The 10,431-nt window shown below is 49.3% G+C and overlaps 1 protein-coding gene across 1 annotated transcript in view; it reads right to left on the reverse strand.

Annotated features, from left to right (window-relative positions):
* Positions 1–10,431, reverse strand: part of LOC109879957 (contactin-5) — a 611,325-nt gene that overhangs the window by 90,671 nt on the left and 510,223 nt on the right. The window lies entirely within an intron of this gene.

Here is a 10,431-nt window from a genome sequence, read left to right on the forward strand (position 1 = left end):
TGCCACATTTCAGGCTTCAAACATAAAGATATAAAACTGTATTTTTTTGTGAAGAATCAACAACAAGTGGGACACAATCATGAAGTGGAACGACATTTATTGGATATTTCAAGCTTTTTTAACAAATCAAAAACTGAAAAATTGGGCGTGCAAAATTATTCAGCCCCCTTAATTTAATACTTTGTAGCGCCACCTTTTGCTGCGATTACAGCTGTAAGTCGCTTGGGGTATGTCTCTATCAGTTTTGCACATCGAGAGACTGACATTTTTTCCCATTCCTCCTTGCAAAACAGCTCTAGCTCAGTGAGGTTGGATGGAGAGCATTTGTGAACAGCAGTTTTCAGTTCTTTCCACAGATTCTCGATTGGATTCAGGTCTGGACTTTGACTTGGCCATTCTAACACCCGGATATGTTTATTTTTGAACCATTCCATTGTAGATTTTGCTTTATGTTTTGGATCATCGTCTTGTTGGAAGACAAATCTCCGTCCCAGTCTCAGGTCTTTTGCAGACTCCATCAGGTTTTCTTCCAGAATGGTCCTGTATTTGGCTCCATCCATCTTCCCATCAATTTTAACCATCTTCCCTGTCCCTGCTGAAGAAAAGCAGGCCCAAACCATGATGCTGCCACCACCATGTTTGACAGTGGGGATAGTGTGTTCAGGGTGATGAGCTGTGTTGCTTTTACGCCAAGAGAATAGATATAGATATAGAAATACAGAATAGATATAGATATACAGAATAAATATAGATATAGATATAGAGAATAGATATAGATATAGATATAGAGAATATATATACATATACAGAATAGATATAGATATACAGAATAGATATAGATATAGAAATACAAAATAGATATAGATATACAGAATAGATATAGATATATAGAATAGATATAGATATACAGAATAGATATAGATATACAGAATAGATATAGATATACAGAATAGATATAGATATACAGAATAGATATAGATATATAGAATAGATATAGATATACAGAATAGATATAGATATATAGAATAGATATAGATATACAGAATAGATATAGATATATAGAATAGATATAGATATACAGAATAGATATAGATATACAGAATAGATATAGATATATAGAATAGATATAGATATACAGAATACAGTTTACCTTAGACAAATACAAATACATTTAAACTCAGTTGTTCACAATTCCTGATATTTAATCCTAGCAAAAATGCACTGTTTTAGGTCAGGTAGGATCACCACTTTATTTAAAAAAATAACGTACAGATGGACGTACAGATGACCTGGAGTCAGTGGGTTTGGCAACGAATATGTAGTGAGGGCCAGCCAACGAGAGCATACAGGTTGCAGTTGTGGGTAGTATTTGGGGCTTTGGTGCCAAAATGGATGAAACTGTGATAGACTACATCCAGTTTGCTGAGTAGAGTGTTGGAGGCTATTTTGTAAATGACATCGCCAAAGTCAAGGATTGGTAGGATAGTCAGTTTTACAAGGGTAAGTTTGGCAGCATGAGTGAAGGAGGCTTTGTTGCGAAATAGGAAGCCAATTCTAGATTGGGATTGGAGATGCTTAATGTGAGTCTGGAGGGAGAGTTTACAGTCTAACCAGACACCTAGGTATTTGTAGTTCTCCACATATTCTAAGTCAGAACAGACGAGAGTAGTGATACTCATTCGGCGGGAGGGTGCGGGTAGCAATCGGTTGAAGAGCATGCACTTAGTTTTACTAGCATTTAAATGCAGTTGGTGGCAACGGAAGGAGTGTTGTATGGCATTGAAGCTTGTTTGGAGGTTTGTTACCACAGTGTCCAAAGAAGGGCCAGATGTATGCAGAATGGTGTCATCTGCGTAGAGGTGGATCAGAGAATCACCAGCAGCAAGAGCAACATTTTTATTTATTTTACCTTTATCTAACTAGGCAAGTCAGTTAAGAACAAATTCTTATTTTCAATGACGGCCTGTTCAGGGGCAGAACAACAGATTTGTACCTTGTCAGCTCGGGGGTTTGAACTTGCAACCTTGCGGTTACAAGTCCAATGCTCTAACCACCAGGCTACCCTGCCGACATCATTACTATATACAGAGAAAATAATCAGCCCGAGAATTGAACCCTGTGGCACCCCATAGAGACTGCCAGAGGTATGAAACAGGAACTCCGATTTGACACACTGAACTCAATCTGAGAAGTAGTTGGTGAACCAGACGAGGCAGTCATTTGAGAAGTCAAGGCTATTGAGTCTGCCAATAAGAATGCGGTGATTGACAGAGTCGAAAGCCTTGGCCAGGTCGATGAAGATGGCTGCACAGTACTGTCTTTTATCGATGGTAGTTATGATATCGCTTAGGACCTTGAGCGTGGCTGAGCTGCACCCGTGACCAGCTCGGAAACCAGATTGCATGGTGGAGAATCGAAATAGTTGGTGATCTGTTTGTTTGCTTTCCAATCTTTGGGGATCTCAGACGATACTAAAGAGAAGTTGAACAGACTGGTAATAAGGGTTGAAACAATTTTGGTGGATAATTTTAGAAAGAGAGGGTCCAGATTGTCTAGCCAAGCTTATATGTAGTGATCCAGATTTTGTAGCTCTTTCAGAACATCAGTTGTCTGGATTTGGGTGAAGGAGAAGCAGGGGGGGGGGGGGTGCTTGGGAAAGTTGCTGCAGGGGCTGCTGAGATGTTGGCCAGGGTAGAGGTAGCCAGGTGGAAAGCATAGCCAGCCGTAGAAAAATGCTTATTGAAATGATCGATTATTGTAGATTTATCGGTGGGGAAATGTTTCCTATCCTCAGTGCAGTGGGCAGCTGGGAGGAGGTGCTCTTATTCTCCATGGACTTTACAGTGTCCCAATGCTTTTTGGAATTAGTGCTACAGGATGCACATTTCTGTTTGAAAAAGCTAGCCTAAGCTTTCCTAACTGACTGAGTATATTGGTTCCTGACTTCCCTGAACAGTTGCATATCGCGGGGGCAATTTGATGCTAATGCAGAATGCCACAGGATGTTTTTGTGCTGGTTAAGGGCAGTCAAGTCTGGGTTGAGCCAAGGACAGATTCCTTAGTTCTACATTTTTTGAAATGGGGCATGCTTAATTAAGATGGTGAGGAAAACACTTTTAAAGAGCAACCAGGCATCCTCTACTGATGGGATGAGGTCAGGATTGGTTGGTCAGGATGATATCCAAGAGGGTGCCCATGGTTACGGATTTAGGGTTGTACCTGGTTGGTTCCTTGATAATTTGTGTGAGATTGAGGGCATCTAGCTTAATATATCTTATTAAGTCTCCCATTCCCCATGTCTTCAGATCACTGCCCAGAACTACTGTCTCTGTGTTCTTATCATTAACACCAGGGCACTCTGTCAAGCTGACTGCTCTTCAAACACATGCTGTTAACTCTGTTTGAAGGAAGAAGTACAGTGTGTCCCAAATGGCATCCTATCACCCATAAAGTACACTGCTTTAAAACCAGAACCCTAAGGGTCTGGTCAAACGTTGTGCAGTATATTAGGGAATAGGGTTCCGTGTGTAATTCAACCCTACAGCTAGCTTAAAGCTCTCTTTCCCTGTGTGCTAATCTTAACAAGTTCACCACTTTCCACATGCATCACTGGGACTAATTGTCTTTCCTTCAAATAGGGTGCTATAGGGCTCTAGTCTAAAGTAGTGCACTACATAGGGAATAGGGTGCTATAGGGCTCTAGTCTAAAGTAGTGCACTACGTAGGGAATAGGGTGCTATAGGGCTCTAGTCTAAAGTAGTGCACTACGTAGAGAATAGGGTACTAAAGGGCTCTAGTCTAAAGTAGTGCACTACGTAGGGAATAGGGTGCCATTTGGGCGACAACCATTGTGAATCATTCTACATCTATGGACATGATTCATTATGAGGCTCTAAACTTTTCTATTATTCGTATCCTCTGTACGCACACAGCAGCAGTGGAACAGATTACACCTACTAAGTCGGCAGTCTTCCTTTGACATTAACAGATCATTATAGATGGGTATTACTGTCAAGATACGGGGAAATGAAGCCATTTAAATGGTAACAGCTCAGTAAAAATCCTGTGGTTTTCTCACTGCCACCTCAGGAATTAGCTTTGACCTTAAAAGATACAGGTTCATTTTCTGTTAACCTTTTGACGTAATTTAAACCACTGACATTTCATTTTTTTATTAAGTTCTGTTGAACAACAGCCAAGTTTTAAACATAAGAGTTAGAATGAATACATAACAGTTCAACTATATTCAGGGTGGCCCTGACTGGAGACTAGCTGCAGATTGAGGGTGGCCCTGACTGGAGACTAGCTGCAGATTGAGGGTGGCCCTGACTGGAGACTAGCTGCAGATTCAGGGTGGCCCTAACTGGAGACTAGCTGTAGATTCAGGGTGGCCCTGACTGGAGACTAGCTGCAGATTCAGGGTGGCCCTGACTGGAGACTAGCTGTAGATTCAGGGTGGCCCTAACTGGAGACTAGCTGTAGATTCAGGGTGGCCCTGACTGGAGACTAGCTGCAGATTCAGGATGGCCCTGACTGGAGACTAGCTGTAGATTCAGGGTGGCCCTGACTGGAGACTAGCTGCAGATTCAGGGTGGCCCTGACTGGAGACTAGCTGTAGATTCAGGGTGGCCCTGACTGGAGACTAGCTGCAGATTCAGGATGGCCCTGACTGGAGACTAGCTGCAGATTCAGGATGGCCCTGACTGGAGACTAGCTGTAGATTCAGGGTGGCCCTGACTGGAGACTAGCTGCAGATTCAGGATGGCCCTGACTGGAGACTAGCTGCAGATTCAGGATGGCCCTGACTGGAGACTAGCTGCAGATTCAGGATGGCCCTGACTGGAGACTAGCTGCAGATTCAGGGTGGCCCTGACTGGAGACTAGCTGCAGATTCAGGGTGGCCCTGACTGGAGACTAGCTGTAGATTGAGGGTGGCCCTGACTGGAGACTAGCTATAGATTCAGGGTGGCCCTGACTGGAGACTAGCTGCAGATTCAGGGTGGCCCTGACTGGAGACTAGCTGCAGATTCAGGGTGGCCCTGACTGGAGACTAGCTGCAGATTCAGGATGGCCCTGACTGGAGAAACTCAACTGAAGGACGAGAGGTGTGAGCTCTTTGTTGTCTAACAGATGCGTGCACCTCCAACAGCTTGTCTCCAGGCAGGGCCACCCTGAATCTACAGCTAGTCTCCAGTCAGGGCCACCCTCAATCTACAGCTAGTCTCCAGTCAGGGCCACCCTGAATCTACAGCTAGTCTCCAGTCAGGGCCACCCTGAATCTACAGCTAGTCTCCAGTCAGGGCAACCCTGAATCTACAGCTAGTCTCCAGTCAGGGCCACCCTGAATCTACAGCTAGTCTCCAGTCAGGGCCACCCTGAATCTACAGCTAGTCTCCAGTCAGGGCAACCCTGAATCTACAGCTAGTCTCCAGTCAGGGCCACCCTGAATCTACAGCTAGTCTCCAGTCAGGGCCACCCTGAATCTACAGCTAGTCTCCAGTCAAGGCCACCCTCAATCTACAGCTAGTCTCCAGTCAGGGCCACCCTGAATCTACAGCTAGTCTCCAGTCAGGGCCACCCTGCATCTACAGCTAGTCTCCAGTCAGGGCCACCCTGAATCTACAGCTAGTCTCCAGTCAGGGCCACCCTGAATCTGCAGCTAGTCTCCAGTCATGGCCACCCTGAATCTACAGCTAGTCTCCAGTCAGGGCCACCCTGAATCTGAAGCTAGTCTCCAGTCAGGGCCACCCTGAATCTACAGCTAGTCTCCAGTCAGGGCCACCCTGAATGTACAGCTAGTCTCCAGTCAGGGACACCCTGAATCTACAGCTAGTCTCCAGTCAGGGCCACCCTGAATCTGCAGCAAGTCTCCAGTCAGGGCCACCCTCAATCTACAGCTAGTCTCCAGTCAGGGCCACCCTCAATCTACAGCTAGTCTCCAGTCAGGGCCACCCTGAATCTACAGCTAGTCTCCAGTCAAGGCCACCCTCAATCTACAGCTAGTCTCCAGTCAGGGCCACCCTCAATCTACAGCTAGTCTCCAGTCAGGGCCACCCTGCATCTACAGCTAGTCTCCAGTCAGGGCCACCCTGAATCTACAGCTAGTCTCCAGTCAGGGCCACCCTGAATCTACAGCTAGTCTCCAGTCAGGGCCACCCTGAATCTACAGCTAGTCTCCAGTCAGGGCCACCCTGAATCTACAGCTAGTCTCCAGTCAGGGCCACCCTGAATCTGCAGCAAGTCTCCAGTCAGGGCCACCCTGAATCTACAGCTAATCTCCAGTCAGGGCCACCCTGAATGTACAGCTAGTCTCCAGTCAGGGCCACCCTGAATCTACAGCTAGTCTCCAGTCAGGGCCACCCTGAATCTACAGCTAGTCTCCAGTCAGGGCCACCCTGAATCTACAGCTAGTCTCCAGTCATGGCCACCCTGAATCTACAGCTAGTCTCCAGTCAGGGCCACCCTGAATCTGCAGCTAGTCTCCAGTCAGGGCCACCCTGAATCTACAGCTAGTCTCCAGTCAGGGCCACCCTGAATGTACAGCTAGTCTCCAGTCAGGGCCACCCTGAATCTACAGCTAGTCTCCAGTCAGGGCCACCCTGAATCTGCAGCTAGTCTCCAGTCAGGGCCACCCTGAATCTACAGCTAGTCTCCAGTCAGGGCCACCCTCAATCTACAGCTAGTCTCCAGGTAGGGCCACCCTGAATCTACAGCTAGTCTCCAGGCAGGGCCACCCTGAATCTACAGCTAGTCTCCAGTCAGGGCCACCCTCAATCTACAGCTAGTCTCCAGTCAGGGCCACCCTCAATCTACAGCTAGTCTCCAGTCAGGGCCACCCTGAATCTACAGCTAGTCTCCAGTCAGGGCCACCCTGAATCTATAGCTAGTCTCCAGTCAGGGCCACCCTCAATCTACAGCTAGTCTCCAGTCAGGGCCACCCTGAATCTACAGCTTGTCTCCAGTCAGGGCCACCCTGAATCTTTTAGCTAGTCTCCAGTCAGGGCCACCCTGAATCTACAGCTAGTCTCCAGTCAGGGCCACCCTGAATCTACAGCTAGTCTCCAGGCAGGGCCACCCTGAATCTACAGCTAGTCTCCAGTCAGGGCCACCCTGAATCTACAGCTAGTCTCCAGTCAGGGCCACCCTGAATCTACAGCTAGTCTCCAGTCAGGGCCACCCTGAATCTACAGCTACTCTCCAGTCAGGGCCACCCTCAATCTACAGCTAGTCTCCAGTCAGGGCCACCCTGAATCTACAGCTAGTCTCCAGTCAGGGCCACCCTGAATCTACAGCTAGTCTCAAGTCAGGGCCACCCTCAATCTACAGCTAGTCTCCAGTAAGGGCCACCCTCAATCTACAGCTAGTCTCCAGGTAGGGCCACCCTGAATCTACAGCTACTCTCCAGTCAGGGCCACCCTCAATCTACAGCTAGTCTCCAGTCAGGGCCACCCTGAATCTACAGCTAGTCTCCAGTCAGGGCCACCCTGAATCTACAGCTAGTCTCTAGTCAGGGCCACCCTGAATCTACAGCTAGTCTCCAGTCAGGGCCACCCTCAATCTACAGCTAGTCTCCAGTCAGGGCCACCCTGAATCTACAGCTTGTCTCCAGTCAGGGCCACCCTGAATCTTTTAGCTAGTCTCCAGTCAGGGCCACCCTGAATCTACAGCTTGTCTCCAGTCAGGGCCACCCTGAATCTACAGCTAGTCTCCAGTCAGGGCCACCCTGAATCTACAGCTAGTCTCCAGTTAGGGCCACCCTGAATCTACAGCTAGTCTCCAGTTAGGGCCACCCTGAATCTACAGCTAGTCTCCAGTTAGGGCCACCCTGAATCTACAGCTAGTCTACAGTCAGGGCCACCCTCAATCTACAGCTAGTCTCCAGTCAGGGCCACCCTGAATCTACAGCTTGTCTCCAGTCAGGGCCACCCTGAATCTACAGCTAGTCTCCAGTTAGGGCCACCCTGAATCTACAGCTAGTCTACAGTCAGGGCCACCCTCAATCTACAGCTAGTCTCCAGTCAGGGCCACCCTGAATCTACAGCTAGTCTCCAGTCAGGGCCACCCTGAATCTACAGCTAGTCTCCAGTCAGGGCCACCCTCAATCTACAGCTAGTCTCCAGTCAGGGCCACCCTGAATCTACAGCTTGTCTCCAGTCAGGGCCACCCTGAATCTTTTAGCTAGTCTCCAGTCAGGGCCACCCTGAATCTACAGCTAGTCTCAAGTCAGGGCCACCCTCAATCTACAGCTAGTCTCCAGTAAGGGCCACCCTCAATCTACAGCTAGTCTCCAGGTAGGGCCACCCTGAATCTACAGCTACTCTCCAGTCAGGGCCACCCTCAATCTACAGCTAGTCTCCCGTCAGGGCCACCCTGAATCTACAGCTAGTCTCCAGTCAGGGCCACCCTCAATCTACAGCTAGTCTCCAGTCAGGGCCACCCTGAATCTACAGCTTGTCTCCAGTCAGGGCCACCCTGAATCTTTTAGCTAGTCTCCAGTCAGGGCCACCCTGAATCTACAGCTTGTCTCCAGTCAGGGCCACCCTGAATCTACAGCTAGTCTCCAGTCAGGGCCACCCTGAATCTACAGCTAGTCTCCAGTTAGGGCCACCCTGAATCTACAGCTAGTCTCCAGTTAGGGCCACCCTGAATCTACAGCTAGTCTCCAGTTAGGGCCACCCTGAATCTACAGCTAGTCTACAGTCAGGGCCACCCTGAATCTACAGCTAGTCTCCAGTCAGGGCCACCCTGAATCTACAGCTAGTCTCCAGTCAGGGCCACCCTGAATCTATAGCTAGTCTCCAATCAGGGCCACCCTGAATCTACAGCTAGTCTCCAGTCAGGGCCACCCTGAATCTACAGCTAGACTCCAGTCAGGGCCACCCAGAATCTACAGCTGGTCTCCAGTCAGGGCCACCCTGAATCTACAGCTAGTCTCCAGTCAGGGCCACCCTCAATCTACAGCTTGTCTCCAGTCAGGGCCACCCTCAATCTACAGCTAGTCTCCAGTCAGGGCCACCCTGAATCTACAGCTAGTCTCCAGTCAGGGCCACCCTGAATCTACAGCTAGTCTCCAGTCATGGCCACCCTGAATCTACAGCTAGTCTCCAGTCAGGGCCACCCTGAATCTACAGCTAGTCTCCAGTCAGGGCCACCCTCAATCTACAGCTAGTCTCCAGTCAGGGCCACCCTGAATCTACAGCTAGTCTCCAGTCAGGGCCACCCTCAATCTACAGCTAGTCTCCAGTCAGGGCCACCCTGAATCTACAGCTAGTCTCCAGTCAGGGCCACCCTGAATCTACAGCTAGTCTCCAGTCAGGGCCACCCTCAATCTACAGCTAGTCTCCAGTCAGGGCCACCCTCAATCTACAGCTAGTCTCCAGTCAGGGCCACCCTCAATCTACAGCTAGTCTCCAGTCAGGGCCACCCTGAATCTACAGCTAGTCTCCAGTCAGGGCCACCCTGAATCTACAGCTAGTCTCCAGTCAGGGCCACCCTGAATCTACAGCTAGTCTCCAGTCAGGGCCACCCTGAATCTACAGCTAGTCTCCAGTCAGGGCCACCCTGAATCTACAGCTAGTCTCCAGTCAGGGCCACCCTGAATCTACAGCTGGTCTCCAGTCAGGGCCACCCTGAATCTACAGCTAGTCTCCAGTCAGGGCCACCCTCAATCTACAGCTTGTCTCCAGTCAGGGCCACCCTGAATCTACAGCTGGTCTCCAGTCAGGGCCACCCTGAATCTACAGCTAGTCTCCAGGCAGGGCCACCCTGAATCTACAGCTAGTCTCCAGTCAGGGCCACCCTGAATCTACAGCTAGTCTCCAGTCAGGGCCACCCTGAATCTACAGCTAGTCTCCAGTCAGGGCCACCCTGAATCTACAGCTAGTCTCCAGTCAGGGCCACCCTGAATCTACAGCTAGTCTCCAGTCAGGGCCACCCTCAATCTACAGCTAGTCTCCAGTCAGGGCCACCCTGAATCTACAGCTAGTCTCCAGTCAGGGCCACCCTCAATCTACAGCTAGTCTCCAGTCAGGGCCACCCTGAATCTACAGCTAGTCTCCAGTCAGGGCCACCCTCAATCTACAGCTAGTCTCCAGTCAGGGCCACCCTGAATCTACAGCTTGTCTCCAGTCAGGGCCACCCTGAATCTTTTAGCTAGTCTCCAGTCAGGGCCACCCTGAATCTACAGCTAGTCTCAAGTCAGGGCCACCCTCAATCTACAGCTAGTCTCCAGTAAGGGCCACCCTCAATCTACAGCTAGTCTCCAGGTAGGGCCACCCTGAATCTACAGCTACTCTCCAGTCAGGGCCACCCTCAATCTACAGCTAGTCTCCAGTCAGGGCCACCCTGAATCTACAGCTAGTCTCCAGTCAGGGCCACCCTCAATCTACAGCTAGTCTCCAGTCAGGGCCACCCTGAATCTACAGCTAGTCT

This window comes from Oncorhynchus kisutch, linkage group LG15, assembly GCF_002021735.2.
Source record: "Oncorhynchus kisutch isolate 150728-3 linkage group LG15, Okis_V2, whole genome shotgun sequence".
Taxonomy (NCBI): domain Eukaryota; kingdom Metazoa; phylum Chordata; class Actinopteri; order Salmoniformes; family Salmonidae; genus Oncorhynchus; species Oncorhynchus kisutch.